General features: G+C 43.1%; 1 long non-coding RNA gene across 1 annotated transcript in view; it reads left to right on the top strand.

The window, feature by feature from the left end:
- The window catches only part of LOC146798207 (uncharacterized), a 59,268-nt gene that overhangs the window by 16,147 nt on the left and 22,569 nt on the right, over nucleotides 1-20,552 (top strand). The gene's annotated exons all lie outside the window — the stretch shown is intronic.

The raw sequence follows: 20,552 nt of genomic DNA, 5'->3' as shown, positions 1-20,552 counted from the left end.
GTTATAGAAAAAGGCCCCCTGGCAACATGGGGAGTAAAGCCAAATGGTGGCCTATGGCAAACACACACACCCACGGGTCAGACTAAGGAGACACTGGCAACACAGGGAACACAGTATTAATTTAGCAATGCCAAAAAAATGTCCTCCGGAAGCATTACCCCACCTAAACACTGTTTGAAGGAAGAAGAAAAAAATGTAAATGCCACTACATTTTTTATGTATTTTAATCCAAATCCATCCATGGCCTAAGTGATGTTTCAAATCAACAGACTCCACAGAAACAGTTGTCATGCACCCACAACTAGCACTGGGCCTACGTGTAAAATCTCAAAAACAAAGTCCTTAAATCCAATGGTGTATGCAGCAGACACAAAGAGTAATCCTTCCAGCTCCAAATCCAACTGAAAAGTGACCAGGAGATGGACAAAGCACTGGGAGGAGCATGCTGGACAGTAACAGGAAGTTGGAGACTCTGGGACACTTCTTTCCAGTTGGGAAAAAAGATTTAAAAAAAAGAAAAAGAAAGGACTCCTCGCACAATAAAAACAATGCCAAATGTCCATTTGAGGTTTTTAACTCCAAATTGTCATTTTGGGAAGATTTTAATGCTTCTCGAGGAGAGAATCTTCCCCAGATTGCAGCCATGGTAGAACCTGTGCTTTCCGGATCGCATACGGCAGAAAACATTCCCCAGAAGTCGCTGGCACATGGCGTGTTGGCGACCGCAAAATCTCTCAGGTGAACTTTCTGTCAGCTAGCATATCTCGTGGCACCCGCAAACAGCTATGAAAATCTCGTGGGCAATCCTGATTGCCCGGCAAGTCACTCCCGCACACGTTCTGGAGTGCGGAGCTTATCGGTAACTCAGAGTTACCAAATTTCGCAAACTCTGCAGGAGAAGCAGAGTTTTATGCCCAGACCTAGTTTATTTTCCATGATTTACCTACAAACATGTCCTGTGGGCATTTGGAATTACCGTTTTTATTTTAAAAAAGGAAATCACTTGTGGTGTATAATAAACCAATATTTTTTACTTTGATTAAGCTCTTTTGGGGTTTCCAGGAGTGTTTCTTTTTTAGAAACAATTTTATGAGGTTCTTATGGTTCTTAGATACTTTAATTTGCATTGAGGGATGTCTATTGGATTCATTTCATTTTGCATTTTGGGGGTCTTTTTTGGACACATTTGTTCCCATTTTTGCTGGATTAATATTTTAGACTACATGGATACAAAGGAAGATCTGCAGCTACAGAACAGTAGGTCTTATTTATTTCAATTTTATTTCCTTTATTTCGGATTGGAAATGTTATATTTTATAGATTGTGAATATATTATGTGATTTTTATTTGTTTTGTGTGGTTTATGGCTTGCATTTATTGTACATGGTGGATTGAGTTTGTTCTTTAAGAGTTTTGGTTAGTGAGCTTTACATTTTTTCTGTAAATTATTTAGGGGAGAGGAGTTGGCCTAACGGCAAGGGCGGTCGATCTCAAATCTGGGGAACCAGGTTCAAGTCTCGGCAAGGACGCGCAACATCCTGTGATTTTGGGCAAAACACTTAATCTCCACGTGACTAACGAAAATGAATGTGTCCTCATGTAACGCAACTGGTGATCATGTAAAGTGGTCTGATACCTGATACCTTCGAGTCAAGTTTGCGCTATATAAAACTCTGTAAATAAAAATATGTTATTTTATTATCTCAGTATTAATTAACATTGGAGTTGTATTCAATTTTTAGACTGATGTTATAAATATTATGTTTATTATTTGTTCAAGAAATGATTTGTCATGTTGTTTTAGATTTTGTTACAGTTTTTGGGGACTTCTGTATGTTGTTATTTATTTTATGATATGCTTTTGGCCATTATTTCTGAGTAATCTACTCCTTTGTTGTTTATGAAGAATTTGACTGTAAATTGTAGCATGTTGTGCATTCTTTTGGTTTATTTGCTAAGTTTAGGTGCAATTTGGCTGACAGATTGCTCCATTTATATTTACTGGTAGATTTGTTCTTTTTGTAATGCTTCTATAAATTTAAAGCATTTAGTTTGGGTTCTGCCTAGTGTGGATTGGAAGGCATTGTGCCACTCTTGCACTGCATTCTTTGTTTTGGCTTCCTATATCGAGGTGCTGTCATTGACATTACACCATAGTATTTGCAATTTTGTTTGGTATATTTGTATGGAGGGATGCAGTCTACCAACTCAATATTTCATTAGGGGGCTTAGTTTGTCTTCGTTTTGTTGGCAGGAAGGGCTTTTTATTAGTAAACGGTAGTTTTGTTATGTTATGTTATGTTATGTTATGTTAGCAGAAATTTCTAAAGCGCACGGACACCGAAAGGTTTCATGGCGCTGACTTTGGGCAGTGTCAAGACGGAGACGGATTACGCGTGGGCTTGCTCGAACAACCAAGTCTTAAGCACTTTCCTGAACCCCAACAGGTTATCACAGGACCGGATCGCTAGTGGTAGGGAGTTCCAGAATTTACGGGCAAGATAGGAGAACCTACACCCTCCCTGGCGTTTGTGCTTAAAGGCAGGGGTAGTCAGTAACTGAAGATGGGCTGACCATAGGTTGTGGTGTGGGTCATTCCTTGCAATAATGCCACTGATTAATTTGGGGATCCTGCAGTGCAGGACCTTAGAAATTAAGCACCCTGTCTTGAAAGCTGCGCGTTGGGCGATAGGGAGCCAGTGAAGTTTAGATAGCAAGAGTCTGGCAGATTGCCATCTAGGTTGTCTGTGGATTAGTCTTGCAGCCTGGTTCTGTACCATCTGGAAATGTTTGAGTAAAAACAATGGCAGGCCGCGGTAGATGGAGTTAGAAAAATCGAGACGAGAGAGGACCAGGGCTATCACAACCTGTATGAGAGCGGAGTGGGTCAGCAGGTGGGCAATCTTCTTGATTTTGCGCAATTGGACGAAGCAGGTAGAGACGACTGCCCCTACTTGTCCTCTAAGCGAGAGATTGGCACTTATGGTGACCCCAAGGCTCTTCACGGAGGGGGAGGGAGTGGGGGGAGGTCCTAAGTCGGTCGGCCAGTAGTGTGGGCCCCAAGAGATCTTGCTCTTCCCTGGCAAGACTAATTCGGTCTTGCCTGGATTGATTTTAAGGTGGTTGAGGTCCATCCAGCTCTTGATGTGGATCATAGTGGCTTGAAATTCATGGACTGAGTCTGGGGAATTGTCCAAAGTGAAAACAAGCTGCAGATCATCAGCGTAGTTAAAGGTTGTTACCTTCCTGTTTCTTAAGGAGTGAATCAAGGGCAGAAGGTAGAGATTAAACAGGTGTGGGGATAAGGACGTACCCTGTGGGACCCCGCACATGGTGGCGATCTTAGGGGCAGTAGAGGGGGCCAGTCGTACTGCTTGGGTTCGACCTTCGAGGAAGGACCTAATCCAATTGAAGGTGGTTTGCTATCTCTGTGACAGGGACATAGGCTAGTGCTATCTTTTTTTTAATTTCAAAGGCAAATTAGCTGTTTAAGAATATTTTACACTTAGAGCTCGATTACGAGTCTGGTGGTCCACGGACGACCAGACTCGCGGAGCGTGGCAGTCTTCCGACCGCCCTATCACAATTAGGGTGGTCGGACCACCATTGCCCCATCGCAGCCACCAGGGAACCACCATTCCCTGGCAGTGTAGAGGCAGCAATATGCTTGGTGTGACTGCTGAGGTACCACCAAGCTCATTTCAAGTTACCTCTCTGACACAATTTTCATGCGGTTCCTCCTCCATTAAAAGCGTGGTGGAAAGGAAACAAAGGGGGCCATGCCTCTGGGCCATGGAGTGTATGCAGGGGTGCCACCCTTTGTGCATGCACCCCAGTTCCTCCACAGCATGGACTTTAAATGGTTAACATCTCTCTCATTGGTCAAAAGCCTAGTTTCGCTGCAAACTTAAAAACCCCATGAGCCCTTTGATTCATTTTGGATTGAACGTTTGTGATTTCATAAGACCATGACCCATTCCTGCAAAGGTCACAAATAGAAAAAGGAGTCAACAGTAATTACCAGGGTGTTATCAATATAAAAGGTTTTGCATTTCCTTGGCTTAGGCCCGAAGACCATTGTATATGTCTTTGATTTATTAACTACAATTTCCTTGCCGAAATAAAATCCCCAAAAGTATTAATTAGTCGCTCTAAGCCCACTGGGGTGCTAGATAGCAAGACAGCATTGTCTGCATCAAGCAGCACTGGAATAGGTCTTTCGGAAATTTGTGGGGCATCTGCTTGAACTCTGTGTAGGACCTTGTCCACCTTATTAATAAATAATGAAAAATATAGCAGAGCAAGGATACAGCCTGGTTGTATACCTCGTTTCACTTTGAAGTTCATCGTGAATTTGCCCCGTGGACCAAATTCCACGTTGCTTGACAAATTCTCGTATAACCTTGCAAGGAAAAATATAATCGGGCTAGGTAGATAGGATCGGCCAGAGAATAGAGTGATCAACTAGATCAAAGGCACTACTTAGATCTGCAAAACAGAGGTCCAATCTACCTCCTTTAGCACACGTGTATTTATCTATTAACAGGTCCAGATTCACACATTGCTCTATGGTCCCCACCCTGTGTCTGAAACCAAATTGCACAGGGGAAAGTATTGTGTTTTCACATAACCATTTTTCTAATCTCTGTAATAGCACTTTACTCATCACTTTAGCTGAATAATCCAAAAGCGATATTGGGCGATTACTCTTTGGTTCTGTTTTATTACCCTTTTTGTGAATGGGTATAATAACGGATGTCTCCCTCGATGGGGGAATCCAGTCTACTACTCCTGCGTTGAACACCCTGGTTGAAATTGGTCTCCACAAATCAACCGCAGCTTCAAAGACGTCCACTGGGACTCCATCATGTCCCTGGGCTTAACTTCCTTCACATCCCTTCAGTGCAAACCAAACCTCTTCAATCGTGATGTTAAGTTGTAGGGGGGCCAACGCCTCTCTAGTTCACTTAGTGAGCTCCTCCTGTTGCATCAGGTAGATAAAAAATATCTGAAAAATAGGCTGCCCAGGCTTTGCACATGGCTTGGGATAACATCTCAGGGGAGGAGTCACTCTTTAGAAATGGTGAATTGAATGTCTCCCAAAAACGTTTCTTAGCTGCGGAAACCGCAGCTATGGACAATTTAGCCCATGCTGCCTCTTGTAGTTCTTTTTTCAGATGCAGAGGGCTGTTTTATAGTTAAGCAGAAGGGTCTTAACCAAGACATTATCTCTGGGTTGGGAAAGTAGGGCCTGTTTCAGTTGATGGGAGGCCGAAGTACATAAATGATCGAACCAACCTCCATGTTGGCCATGTTTAGGTTTACGAGGGAAAGATGAACACATCATTGTTTGCATCATTTATTTAAAATAAAAACTGATTAGGAACTGGGTTGAACTAGCTTCATCATTAAGACAATATCAGCAAGGCATCTAGAAATGATATCATATAAGGTCTTTGAGGGATCAACTCCCACCCACTTGATACATACCCTATTCAGTCTTATAGGAGCATTATTAGCAATGGTACTCAATGGAACTTCAATCATCTTGCACAAAAAGAGGACAGTCAAAATAATACAATTATGGTCACTCAGCGTTGGCTGAGCAACCCTTGGTGTTAGACGCTGATTGCTAGCACAGTAGCTGAGATCAATACGTGATCGATAATGGTTGAAGCATTTCTTCCTATGAAGGTTCGGTATCAGGTCTCCGTTATTGTCCCTGGTACATTGTAACAACTCTAAGTCATACTTGGTATTCTTTTAATTCAGTGTACCCCCCCAATAATCATTATGAGGAAATTGAATATACCCCTCTCCATCTGGATTGTCTTATTTTATTGGTTAAAGTTGTTTTTAGTTTGAATTTGTTGGTAAGTTCAGTTTTTGTAGGATTTATTTTCAGTTATGTCCTTCTGTGGTAAATGCTAATATAGGTCATATTTCTAATGTATTATAGATAGCTTAATAGTTTTGAATATAATTACATATATATATATATATTTCCCAGACAAACCGGGAAAACGGCTCCGTAAGTGGCGTTGTCCAAAATGGGGAGGGTCCCGTGTGCTGGTCGTACGTTGCCACTCGACCACAATATATCAGTTCAATTGCATCCCTGGCAGGGCAGCCTCCTCGTAGCCCCCGCGCAACAACACAAACACGGACCACCTTCTTTAGTGCAAGGAATTTATTCGCTCAACTGCTTGATGTCGCCATAACGTTTCGGCTCCCCTTGAGCCTTGATCACATGACAACAAATGAAAATACATCACTTCCTTAAATAGGAGGAACCTTGAAAAGCACGTGATATCATTAGGGTATAGGAATGGAAGACAGACTTGAGTTTGGTATGTTGCTATGAACCAAACGATATTTACATTTTGATTTTTGTAATAAACACCCAAAGTTGTTTACTAATTGGATTAATATCCACGAAAAATATCCGATTTTTGTATATATTATTATAAAGTCAGCTATCGGGATAAATCCCACATCATCCTCCAAATATAATTCCTAATGCCTTCATTTAATATTCATTTAACTGCAGCTCCCTGCGGTCGTGCTTAAGGTTTGAGGTAGTTAGCTGAGTGCAAAATTTATGCTAATAAATTAACACAGAATTCAATAATTTAACACTCAAATACAATGCATTAAAAAACAGTTATACATGAAAAAAACCTTAAAATCAATTAAGATACGTTAATAAACATTGGCAATTTCATAAAAAACAACTCTGTGCAATGTAAGTGCTAATGGGGAAAAGATGGCCTTAGCTGATCCCAGCTGTCAAATTGTTGTTGATTGACCTCGGACCTGCCTTCCCGGTCTGTGATACTGGATACAATGCTTATGAGTAGTCCAGATTATTGATTTAGAGTGATGGAAATAATCAACATCATGGGTTTGCAGTATTTAAAGATATCAAAAAGAATAGGCTGAGATATACCTAATGAGAAAAGATGGGCGAGTGCATTCCATATATTAGTACATATAATTCAACATACCATCAACCCTAGGGAACCTAATTGGTGATGTGGTATGTATTGCTGCGCAATCTTATTGATATGATTCTGGCATAATTCATCCCAAGGAATGGTGACTTTGTTTGTTCTTTTAAAACAATAAATAAATTACAAAAAGGTAAAAATAATAATTTCCCCCTTTAAAATAACCTCTTAATACAAACCCTCAATGGTTTATTATAGTCCCAAACCTTGGGCCAGACTTCATTCATATTGCTACTAACGATTGCACTCTATTAGTTCCAATAAATATTTGAATACATAAATAAATAAATATGTGTCCTGAGAAGGGTTTAATGTAAGATAGTATGCAAATCTTCAGTGACGTTAAGTCCAATGGGGGATTTCGAGTTCAGCTGGAGTATATATCTAGTTTCCATCTGTCTCAACCTCGCTTCACGATTTCCCCCACGTCTACTCGGTGGCACCGAGTCAATGACAAAAAAAGATAGGTCCTTGTTGTTACTACGGTGTACCTCCTTAAAATGTCGTGCCACCGGGTAGGTGTTGTCCTGATTTGTGATCGCCCTCAAGTGCTGGAGGATACGTTTGTGTACCTCCAGTTTCGTACTCCCTACATACTTAAGTGCACATGTGCATTGAAGCACATATATCGCGTATTCAGTTTTGCAAGTTGCTTGGGACCAACACCTACCCCCTGCCTGGAGGCGAGGAATTTAGGTGTCTGGTTCGACTCCGATCTTACCTTTGGCCCCCAGGTCAACCGGGTGGTCGGCACCTGTTTCGGGATCCTTAAGACTCTCAGGAAGGTTTTGGAGCTCCTTCCCGTTAGAGCCCGCCGAACATTAGTGCATGCTTTAGTCACGTCCAAGATGGACTATGGCAACCTTCTCTATCTAGGTATCCCCGAGAAGAATCTGAGCCGCTTACAGGTCCTGCAAAATGCCGCTGCTCGGCTAGTTCTCAAACTTCCTAGAAGATCAGCCTCCAAAGCCGCGCTCCAAGCCTTGCACTGGCTTCCGGTCAGGAGCAGGGTAGAATTCAAGGCCCTCTGCACCTGTCACCGGATCATTAATGGCAGGGCACCCCCTCCTCTTCAGGGTCTCCTGACACAATACGAGCCATCCCGCGCGCTGAGATCCTCTGGTTCAGGGCGCCTAACTATCCCAAAGGTGTCCAGAGCAAGGATGGGTGGCAGGTCCTTCAGGTACCTCGCCGCATCATGCTGGAATAAACTTCCAGTAGCACTGCGTCTGGAACCATCAGAGCTTATCTTCAGAGCCAAGCTGAAAACATATCTGTACACCAGATAGTGGCCCTCCCCGCAGGACTCCCTCTGAACACGCTCACACTCTCAGCGCGGGGACACGCCGTTGTGCGTCACCATTGCGCTCTACAAGACCCATTATTATTATTATTATTATTATCAAGTTAAAACCTTCTCTATATTATATTTCTTGTCACTAAAACCATCTTTAAAATACTTAGTGTTGACCCCATGTGTGCAAGCTTTGCACGTTTTGCATCTAAAAAATCCTCCATTTGATTGGAGCCAACCAGTTTTTTCCATCACCTCCGGATTGGTATCTACAATAAGATCTTTTAGGGAGGATGCCCGACTGAAAGTTATAGTAGCTCTGCGAGGTAAAGTTGGACCTATAATAGGGTCACTTAGCAAAATGGGCCAATTGCGATTGAATATGCGATAAAGATCAGCATGTTGTTTACTATATCCTGTTATTATCCTGAAAACATTTTGAGGTTCAGATTGAGATGGGTTAAAGGGCTGAGTGACCTTAGTTGTGTCATAATTATTGAGTAGATCTTGTCTAGATTTCATTAGAGATCTGCCAATGGCCCCCTCAATAGTTTTAACAGAATACCCCCTTTGCAAGAATCTCGATTTACTGGATTCTTGGGCCGCTTTTAATTCAGTTTCGTCACTGCAGACCCTTCGAATTCGAAGCATCTCACCATAAGGTGTGCTCATGATGAGATGTTGGGGGTGTGCACTAGTCGCGTGCAGGATAGTGTTGCCAGCTGTTTTTTTTCTAAACAGTTTAGTTTCAATGGTCCCATTCTGGATATACACTACAGTATCCAAAAATGTAACCTCGGTCTGACTGAGATTCACCGTGAAATTGAGATTGTAATCATTGGTATTAATTAGATCCACAAAATTGACAGCTGCTTCTCTAGTGCCGTCCCATACCACAAATAAATCATCGATGTACCGATACCATGCTATAACATTTGTGTCCATTATGGCCTTATATTCCCTTCTGAGGACCAGCTCCTCCCAAGCCCCCATGTGTAAACATGCGTAGCTTGGAGAGAAGCTGGCCCCCATGGCTACTCCTTGGAGCTGTCGGTACATCAAATTATTAAACATAAAGATGTTGTTATGTAGACAGATTTTCACCATTTCTAAAAGCATTTTGGTATGGTCAGAAAAGTCATTGTCCCTTTTAGATAAATAAAAATTAATCGCTGCCAAGCCATCCTTGTGTATTATGCTGGTATAAAGGGACGATGCATCCAATGCTAACATCCAATACCCTGTTTTCCATTCAATTTTTTGGAGTTTCAATAAAAAATCACCCGTGTCCTGAATGTAAGAATCGAGCGACTTGACATAACCTTGTAAAAAATAGTCAATATATACAGAGGTTTTTTCCAAAAGGCCTCCCCTGGCTGATATGATAGGCCTGCCAGGGGGATTGATCATATCCTTATGTACCTTTGGAATGAAATAAATGAATGGAACTCTAGGAAAGTCAGTTTTCAAGTATGCATATTCATCATTGGATAGGAGAGATTTATTTTTCCATTTCAGAAGATTCTTGTGATATTCCAATTGTAAGGTCTTCAAATCGGATATGTTGCATCGTTCATAGTGTTGTCGATTGTTTAACTGAGAATATGCTTCTTTATCATACAGTGCTCTGGGCATCAGCACGATATTTCCTCCTTTATCACTGCCCCTTATAACCATTTTTTTATCCTTTTTTAATTTTTCCTCAGAAGGGAATATAAGGCCATAATGGACACAAATGTTATAGCATGGTATCGGTACATCAATGATTTATTTGTGGTATGGGACGGCACTAGAGAAGCAGCTGTCAATTTTGTGGATCTAATTAATACCAATGATTACAATCTCAATTTCACGGTGAATCTCAGTCAGACCGAGGTTACATTTTTGGATACTGTAGTGTATATCCAGAATGGGACCATTGAAACTAAACTGTTTAGAAAAAAAACAGCTGGCAACACTATCCTGCACGCGACTAGCGCACACCCCCAACATCTCATCATGAGCATACCTTATGGTGAGATGCTTCGAATTCGAAGGGTCTGCAGTGACGAAACTGAATTAAAAGCGGCCCAAGAATCCAGTAAATCGAGATTCTTGCAAAGGGGGTATTCTGTTAAAACTATTGAGGGGGCCATTGGCAGATCTCTAATGAAATCTAGACAAGATCTACTCAATAATTATGACACAACTAAGGTCACTCAGCCCTTTAACCCATCTCAATCTGAACCTCAAAATGTTTTCAGGATAATAACAGGATATAGTAAACAACATGCTGATCTTTATCGCATATTCAATCGCAATTGGCCCATTTTGCTAAGTGACCCTATTATAGGTCCAACTTTACCTCGCAGAGCTACTATAACTTTCAGTCGGGCATCCTCCCTAAAAGATCTTATTGTAGATACCAATCCGGAGGTGATGGAAAAAACTGGTTGGCTCCAATCAAATGGAGGATTTTTTAGATGCAAAACGTGCAAAGCTTGCACACATGGGGTCAACACTAAGTATTTTAAAGATGGTTTTAGTGACAAGAAATATAATATAGAGAAGGTTTTAACTTGCAAAACTGAATACGCGATATATGTGCTTCAATGCACATGTGCACTTAAGTATGTAGGGAGTACGAAACTGGAGGTACACAAACGTATCCTCCAGCACTTGAGGGCGATCACAAATCAGGACAACACCTACCCGGTGGCACGACATTTTAAGGAGGTACACCGTAGTAACAACAAGGACCTATCTTTTTTTGTCATTGACTCGGTGCCACCGAGTAGACGTGGGGGAAATCGTGAAGCGAGGTTGAGACAGATGGAAACTAGATATATACTCCAGCTGAACTCGAAATCCCCCATTGGACTTAACGTCACTGAAGATTTGCATACTATCTTACATTAAACCCTTCTCAGGACACATATTTATTTATTTATGTATTCAAATATTTATTGGAACTAATAGAGTGCAATCGTTAGTAGCAATATGAATGAAGTCTGGCCCAAGGTTTGGGACTATAATAAACCATTGAGGGTTTGTATTAAGAGGTTATTTTAAAGGGGGAAATTATTATTTTTACCTTTTTGTAATTTATTTATTGTTTTAAAAGAACAAACAAAGTCACCATTCCTTGGGATGAATTATGCCAGAATCATATCAATAAGATTGCGCAGCAATACATACCACATCACCAATTAGGTTCCCTAGGGTTGATGGTATGTTGAATTATATGTACTAATATATGGAATGCACTCGCCCATCTTTTCTCATTAGGTATATCTCAGCCTATTCTTTTTGATATCTTTAAATACTGCAAACCCATGATGTTGATTATTTCCATCACTCTAAATCAATAATCTGGACTACTCATAAGCATTGTATCCAGTATCACAGACCGGGAAGGCAGGTCCGAGGTCAATCAACAACAATTTGACAGCTGGGATCAGCTAAGGCCATCTTTTCCCCATTAGCACTTACATTGCACAGAGTTGTTTTTTATGAAATTGCCAATGTTTATTAACGTATCTTAATTGATTTTAAGGTTTTTTTCATGTATAACTGTTTTTTAATGCATTGTATTTGAGTGTTAAATTATTGAATTCTGTGTTAATTTATTAGCATAAATTTTGCACTCAGCTAACTACCTCAAACCTTAAGCACGACCGCAGGGAGCTGCAGTTAAATGAATATTAAATGAAGGCATTAGGAATTATATTTGGAGGATGATGTGGGATTTATCCCGATAGCTGACTTTATAATAATATATACAAAAATCGGATATTTTTCGTGGATATTAATCCAATTAGTAAACAACTTTGGGTGTTTATTACAAAAATCAAAATGTAAATATCGTTTGGTTCATAGCAACATACCAAACTCAAGTCTGTCTTCCATTCCTATACCCTAATGATATCACGTGCTTTTCAAGGTTCCTCCTATTTAAGGAAGTGATGTATTTTCATTTGTTGTCATGTGATCAAGGCTCAAGGGGAGCCGAAACGTTATGGCGACATCAAGCAGTTGAGCGAATAAATTCCTTGCACTAAAGAAGGTGGTCCGTGTTTGTGTTGTTGCGCGGGGGCTACGAGGAGGCTGCCCTGCCAGGGATGCAATTGAACTGATATATATATATATATATATATATATATATATATAAAATCCAAAAGGCTGTCTCCCACTTCCAGTCGGCGAGGAAGAAGCACACGGACACCAGCTCGTGCTTCAAGGTCTTTAATAAAAGTCAGCACCCACACAGCACGCCATTACGCGTTTCGGCCACCAGATGGCCTTGATCACATGCAGTAACTGCCGCTTTTACTGGCCTTTATATTGAAAGAGCACTCTATGACCACGTGATCTTTGTGATAATAAACATAAAAGAAATATGCTGGTTTAACAAGGCAAATGCAGAAAAAGCTATACGTGCAAATACACTGGTAATAATAGCAGCTGAGGTCGAAACCATGTACAGGCAATAAAGGTTCCATAAAACATAAGAACACGCAGTTGGCTGTGCAAATACGCAAATTGTCAGTCTTTGAAGTGCAAGATATGCCTTTAAAGTGCGAAGAAATACAAAGTGCAAAATACGCAACAAAGATGCAAAAGATGCAAATACATACTGAATAAATATGCACATAGCAGCTATAATGTGACCTGATTCATTCAAATACATAATACAAGGTCTAAATTCATTATAACTGTTCAACAGGTGTTAAAAGTGTGTCTACTGGAGGAATCAATACATGGGACCCTAAAATCCTTTACAGAACATATGCCATTGTAAAAATCCTAAAAACTGGTCAAAAAGTGAGGAAAGTGAAAATACTAATAAAATAGCTAGGCAAACGGGAAAACGGGCACACGGAGGAAGAAAGAGGGGGGATTTAAGACACTTATCGTGTTTATACATTTGATCAGGAGAACTGGAACACCTCAACAATCAAGGAAGGAATTTGTGTTTTTTCTTTTTCTCTTTTTACTTGTTTTTTCTTTTTTTTCTTTCCCTTTTCTTTTTTTCTCTTTCCTTTTCTTACTTCCTGAGAAATACCCCTTTAGATTCGAAAGACACAGACAAAAACAATAACAACAAAGAAGACAAAGGAGGAACAGTTTAGTTCAAACGGCCAGTCAAGAAGTCTACTCTTAAATAAACACAGTATAAATCAGATTGATGAGGTTACAGATTAAGCAATTGGACTAATCTAACAGGTGTCATCGGTTAAAATGGTTTCTTATGCACTCATAACAAATCTTTAACAAGTATTGAAAGAGTAGTTTAAGATTGTTAAAAACCGAGTGACATACTGCTACTCAAATAAAATTATGTAAGTCCTCAGTGTTGTTCAACCCCATGGGAGCTTTGCTGTCGAACTCTAGTATATATCTCGTTTCGAGTTGTCTGAGAATTTTCTCTCTGTTGCCCCCTCTTCTCTGTATGGGGACACTGTCTACAACAAAGTATTTCAGGCAACTGAGATCATTGTTGTGTTGTTTCCTGAAATGACGTGCCACCGGGTAGCTGGAGTCATTGTTGACAATTGCCCTTAAGTGTTGTAAGATTCTGACATGGGCTTGTAATTTGGTGCTACCGATATAATACAAGCCGCATGTACAGAAAAGGGCATAAACCACAAATTCTGATCTGCAGGTAAAGTGGCCCTTAATTTGTCTGGGGTTTGTACTGAACGGGACTGAATATTCGGTGGTGTTATGACCGAATTTGCATGCTCTGCAACTGGTGCATTTGAAAAAAACATTTTTGGGTTTTAACCAAGAACTATTGGCCTGGTTCGCAGTGTTTGGTCTCGTAAGCTCCTCTTTCATAGTTCTTGACCTTCTGAACGTCAGTACCGGTTTGGGGGGTAACATTGGAGCCAATACACCATCAGTTAGTACAATGGGCCAGTTTTTGTTGACAATGGCCCTGATCCTATGGTGCTGTTTGTTAAATGTAGTAATCAGTCGGGGAACATTGGAGGTTGCGTTATCAGGTGTATCAGCTGAATTGCATTCAGTCGTTCTTGCTGATTTATCTTTGAGCAGGGTGTCCCTAGAAATGGATTCTACTTTCTCATAGGCTTCCCTGAGGATCCCCTCAGAGTAACCTCGTTGCCTCATCCTACACATTGCCTCTTCTGAGTATAAAGCTCTCTCCTCCGGAATACTGCAGATGCGTTTAATGCGGAGGAGTTCCCCGTAGGGGATGCTTTTTATGAGGTGAGGTGGATGGGCGCTGCTGGCGTGTAAGATGGAGTTGCCAGCGGTGGGTTTTCTGTACAGACAAGTTTCTATATGGTTCTCAACAATCGTGACTTTTGTGTCTAAAAATTCAACTGATGTATCATCAATATTAAAAGTGAATTTTAGATTAAAAGTGTTAATGTTTAAAACTTCAATAAAATTTGTCACACTTTCACGATCACCTTTCCAAACCATAAAAACATCGTCGATGTATCTAAACCACTCAACGATATTAGCTCTGAACACATCGGCATGGGTTCCCATGAGGACCTGCTCCTCCCACCAGCCCACATGCAAGCAGGCGTAGCTGGGGGAGAAGCAGGCCCCCATAGCGACTCCCCTCTTTTGGGAATACAAATCGTTAGCAAACATAAAATAGTTGTTGTTCAATGCCCAGTGAATAAGTTCTAAAAGCATGGCATTATGACTGTAAAATGTAATGGGTCTGCAGTCCAAATAGTGTTTAATAGCAGCAATTCCTGTGTCATGTTCTATACTCGTATACAAAGACTCTATGTCAAGAGTCACCAACAAGAAATCCTCACACCATTGAATACTCGCTAGTTTCCTGATGAAATCACCAGTGTCCTTAACGTAAGTTGGTAATTCACGGACTAGTGGCTGTAAAAAGTAGTCCACATACTTACTTGCATTCTCACTGATGCTCCCAATAGATGAAATGATGGGTCTGCCTGGTACCGGCTTCACTCCTTTGTGGATTTTGGGTATCAGACGGAACGAGGGAATGATCGGAAATTCGTTGAAGAGAAAATTGAATTCCTGGCTTGAAATTAATCCCTGCCTTTTGTAGGCATGTAGCATTTTCTTCAGGGATTCCTTGGAGGTATTATAGATTTTCATACTGATCCTCTCATAACAGTTGGTATCCGAGAGCTGCCTTTTAACTTCGGTTTTATATAAATATATATATATAACCTACTGGTGGTCGCTAGTAGGTAGTAATAGTTAGGACCTATTTTCCATAGGAAATCCGCAACATTCTACTTGGATAAACTTTGGCGCCCGTTGACGAATCTTCACGAAATTTTCAAAACTTTTGGCCAGCTCCTGTCCGCTGTGGTTGTAATTTGCACTTGCACTGTTTGGCGGCATTTGAGAAAGTCAGCAATTGACGAAACACGTCATGCCATGGCCGAATAAAGAGCTTTTTTTCAGTGATCCACGAGTGCTTCAGCTTCTTGGGTGTTCCTGAGGAGTGTGGTTTTGAGGTTGGGATGCGGCTACAAGCATCGAGGAGTACCCACCCCACTAAGTTGTTCGGTGGCTGTGTGGCAATCTTTTGGTAACATTAAAAACGTTTTGAAACAAGCTGAAACACCGCCTCTCCGTAACAGTGCCCTACCGAACATTGATTTGGACTGCTATCGCACAGGAGGTGAAGACTTACTAAAGTTGGCTCCAGGGGCTCTGTACGTGAGTGTATTCGGAGGGGTGAGGATCACAGAGAAACGCTCGCCAGCCACAGAAAAGAACAAGGAGGCGTGGGGAGTCAGCAGGGCCCAACCCACTGGGGAAGTACTTACGTTAGAGGGCCTGCTCTGTTTGGACTCGGAGGTCTGAGTCCTGACACACCCCCTGCTAGACTGCACCGATGCCTCAACCAATCGTAGCGGGACATGAGGTGTTTAAATGTGGTTGTAATTTGCACTTGCACTGTTTGGCGGCATTTGAGAAAGTCAGCAATTGACGAAACGCGTCATGCCATGGCCGAATAAAGAGCTTTTTTTCAGTGATCCAAGAGTGCTTCAGCTTCTTGGGTGTTCCTGAGGAGTGTGGTTTTGATGTTGGGATGCGGCTACAAGCATCGAGGAGTACCCACCCCACTAAGTTGTTCGGCGGCTGTGTGGCAATGTTTTGGCAACTTTAAAAACTTTTTGAAACAAGCCGAAACGCCGCTTCTCCGTAACAGTGCCCTACCGAACATTGATTTAGACTGCTATCGCACAGGAGGTGAAGACTTACTAAAGTTGGCTCCAGGGGCTCTGTACGTGAGTGTATGCGGAGGGGTGAGGATCACGGAGAAACGCTCGCCAGCCACAGTAAAGAACAAGGAGGCGTGGGGAGTCAGCAGGGCCCAACCAACTGGGGAAGTACTTACGTTAGAGGGCCTGCTCTGTTTGGACTCGGAGGTCTTAGTCCTGACACACCCCCTGCTAGACTGCACCGATGCCTCAACCAATCGTAGCGGGACATGAGGTGTTTAAATGTGGTTGTAATTTGCACTTGCACTGTTTGGCGGCATTTGAGAAAGTCAGCGATTGACGAAACGTGTCATGCCATGGCCGAATAAAGAGCTTTTTTTCAGTGATCCACTAGCGCTTCAGCTTCTTGGGTGTTCCGGAGGAGTGTGTTGATATATATATATATATATATATATATATAACCTACTGGTGGTCGCTAGTAGGTAGTTATGGTTAGGGCCTATTCACCATAGGAAATCCGCAAAATTCTATTTGGATAAACTTTGGTGCCCGTTGACGAATCTTCACGAAATTTTCAAAATTTTTGGCCAGCTCCGGTCCACTCCTATCCTGAAAGTCTCGGGATGATTCATGTAGCGGGGGCTGAGAAAAAAGGGGGGGGTCCCAAAACGTGTTTTCCCCATGCAATTTCCCATAGGACATTTAGCCGCAGCTACAGCCCGAACTGCTGAACGGAATTACACCAAATTTGGCAAAGAGGTAGTCTTCAGTTCAGACTCATGCCTTTTGCTTAAATGGTGCAAATCCGTTCAGTAGTTCCTGAGAAAAAGATATTTAAAAGTACATATATATCTATGGCCTCGGAGGATCCGCATACCGTATGCGCACCCAGCGCGCACCCTGCCGTGCATGAGCTGCTTTCTAATTGGCTGTCAACACTCCAAATCAGGAAGTGTTGGCAGCCATCTTGTGCATCAGTAGAACCGAGGCACAAGAAACCCCACAAAAACACCTCGCAAAACGCGAAAAAGGGGCAGGGTAGAAACACCCTGCCCACCCTAAGCCTGCTCAGGGGGTCCCACAAGGCCCCCAAGGCCCAAAAAAAATATATATATTTTTTCAAACGGGTGGATGTGTGCTGGAGGCGCGCATCCTGCCGATTTAAAAAAAAAAAAAAAAAAACCACGCTTGTTAGGTATTTAGCCCGCGGGTGGCCAAATCCTGGGGGCAATGATCATTTATGTAAAGGGGGGCCCCTCTGGGCCCCCCAGCCCCGGGGACCGCCACCCCCGGGGCTTTTTAAAATTATGTATAGGGGGGGATGTCAGGCCCCCCCGCCCCGGGGACCGCCACCCCCTGGTGCTTATTAAAATTGGGTGGAGGGGCTCTCAGGCCCCCCCAGCCCCAGAGACCGCTATCCCCTGGGGCTACTTAAAATTGGGTGTGGGGGTGCTGTGAGGCCCCCCCGCGCCCTGGGGACCGCCACCCCCCGGGGCTTCTTGCAAATGTGGGAAGGGGGCCACATAGCCCCCCTCCTGGAGCCTTGTACAGGCCCTAGGAACCGCCACTCCCCAGGGCGGCTCCTGCAGTGTCCCGGGGTGCCCACCCCCAGGACACTGCCATTTGCAATGACAGGGCAGGAGCCTCGCGGCTCCCACCCTGTCATTGCAAACTGCTTTGCTATTTGGAAGAGAGAGCAGGAAACCTGCTCTCTCTTCCAAATAGCAAACCAGATTGCTTTTCCACATGGGGAGCAGCATGTTAGCTGCAGGATGCTGGGAGCCGGCTGGGACAATGGGGGGATTGGGGATCCCCCACAGTCCCCAACGGAGTGGGCCAGCCCCGGGGGATGGGGTCCCCGGGGCCGTAAGTGGCCACAGGAGGGGGGCAAGGCAGCCCCCCTCCAAATAAAAAAATAAATAAAAAAAGGCCCATGCCCCGGGGTATGGGGTCCCCGGGGCAGATTATGGCCTTGGGAGGGGGGCACACGGACCCCTTCCCAGATTTTTTGTTTTAAAAAAAAATGAGGGGGCAGGCCCTGGGGGATGGGGTCCCCAGGGCCAAAAAATTTGAAACAGAAGGGGGGCTACAGAGCCCCCCCTTCTTAAAAAAATAAATAAAAAATAAATGGGATCGCGGACAGAGGCCACCCCCCTTCATTGCACCACTCTGCAAACGCACCCCCCGGAGGTACCTGGTGGGCTAGTTGGGCCCCAAGGACCCACAGGATTGAGGAGGAGTTAATTCTCTAACTTAAAACGTGCCAGAGGGCGTGTTTGCACACATGTGAACTCAGGCCCCACCCCTCCCTTCACCACTGTGCAAATGCGCCCCGTGGCGCGTTCTAAGTTGGGGAATTAATACTCTTTCAATACTGAGGGTCCCTGAGGGCCAAATAGCCCAACAGGTATCTCCAGTATGTGCCAGTGAGCTGCATTGCAGACAGGTGTTCAGAGACCACGCCCCATTTTGCACCTCTCTGCAACGCAGCTCCCTGGCGCATACTGGAGGTACCTGGTGGGAAAGTTGGCCCCCAGGGCACCTCAGGATTGAAGAGGAATTAATTCCCCATTATATAACGCGCCACAGGGTGTGTTTGCACACATGTCACCTCAGGCCCCGCCCCTTTCCTTTACCATTGTGCAAACGTGCCCTGTGGTGCATTTTGAGTTGAGGAAATAATTCCTCTTCAATCTTGAGGGGTCCCTGGGGGCCAACTAGCCCACCAGGTACCTCCAGTATGCACCAGGGAGCTGCGTTGCAGACAGGTGTTCAGAGGCCACGCCCCTTTTGACACCTCTCTGCAACACAGCTCTGTGGCGCTTACTGGATGTACCTAGTGGGCTAGTTTGACCCTAGGGACCCTTTGGATTGAAGGGGACTTAATCATTCAACTTAGAACGGTGATAGGGCGTGTTTACACAGTGGTGAAGCGAGGGGACAGGGCCTTACGTGATGTGTGCAAACACGCCCTGTGGCGCGTTTTATGTTGGGGAAAAAATTCCACTTCAAACCTGAGGGGCCATGGGGGCCAAGTAGCCCACCAGGTGTTTCCAGGAAGTGCCACTGCGCAGTGCTGCGTTGCAGCGGTGGTGCAGGCCGTGCCCCTTTTGACATCTCTCTGCTACGCAGCTCTGTGGCACTTACTAGATGTACTACGAATTCCGATTTACTCACTTGTTATCAGGAGAGACCTCAGTGCTGCATCTTTGAGCCCAGTACGGATCCTGAAAAGTAATTCTAACCATACTTACCAGTAACTTGAATTTCCTTCCATAGGCTAACATTGACTGGTTTCACTTGGAAATTCTTGTGTGTGTGGAGTTTTGGAACTTTAAAATCTTCACCTAAAATCATCCGAAGAACGAATTCCGATTTACTCACCTGTTATCAGGAGAGAACCCAGTGCTGCATCTTTTAGCCCAGCATTGACCCTGAAAAGTAATTCTAACCGTACTTACCAGTAACTTGTATTTCCTTCCATAGGAATCCATTGTCTGGTTTTCAGCAGAAAAGTTTCTAAGTGTCTATTTTCACAAACTAAAAAAAAACCTAAAAAATCACCTGTATGACTTAAACGCATTCTTTCAACTGTTTACAGGAGATGCACCAGTGCTGGATACAGGATCTACCACTGAGTAAGAAAAAGTAATGATAACACTACTTACCTGCTAAGTGAGTTTCCTTCCATAGGGTAACATTGACTGGTTTCACTTGAAAATTCTTCAAAGTGTGGAGTTTTGAAACTTTAAAATATTCCTATAAAATCAGCAGAACTACGAATTCCGATTTACTCACCTGTTATCAGGAGAGACCTCAGTGCTGCATCTTTGAGCCCAGTACTGATCCTGAAAAGTAATTCTAACCGTACTTACCAGTAACTTGGATTTCCTTCCATAGGCTAACATTGACTGGTTTCATTTGGAAATTCTTCTAAGTGTGGAGTTTTGGAACTTTAAAATATTCACCTAAAATCATCCGCAGAACGAATTCCGATTTTGTCACCTGTTATCAGGTGAGAACCCAGTGCTGCATCTTTTAGCCCAGCACTGACCCTGAAAAGTAATT

Source organism: Triturus cristatus, chromosome 9 (genome assembly GCF_964204655.1).
Source record: "Triturus cristatus chromosome 9, aTriCri1.1, whole genome shotgun sequence".
NCBI classification, from domain to species: domain Eukaryota; kingdom Metazoa; phylum Chordata; class Amphibia; order Caudata; family Salamandridae; genus Triturus; species Triturus cristatus.
The sequence above is the reverse complement of the archived record's forward strand: the minus strand, read 5'-3'. Positions and strand labels throughout refer to the sequence as shown.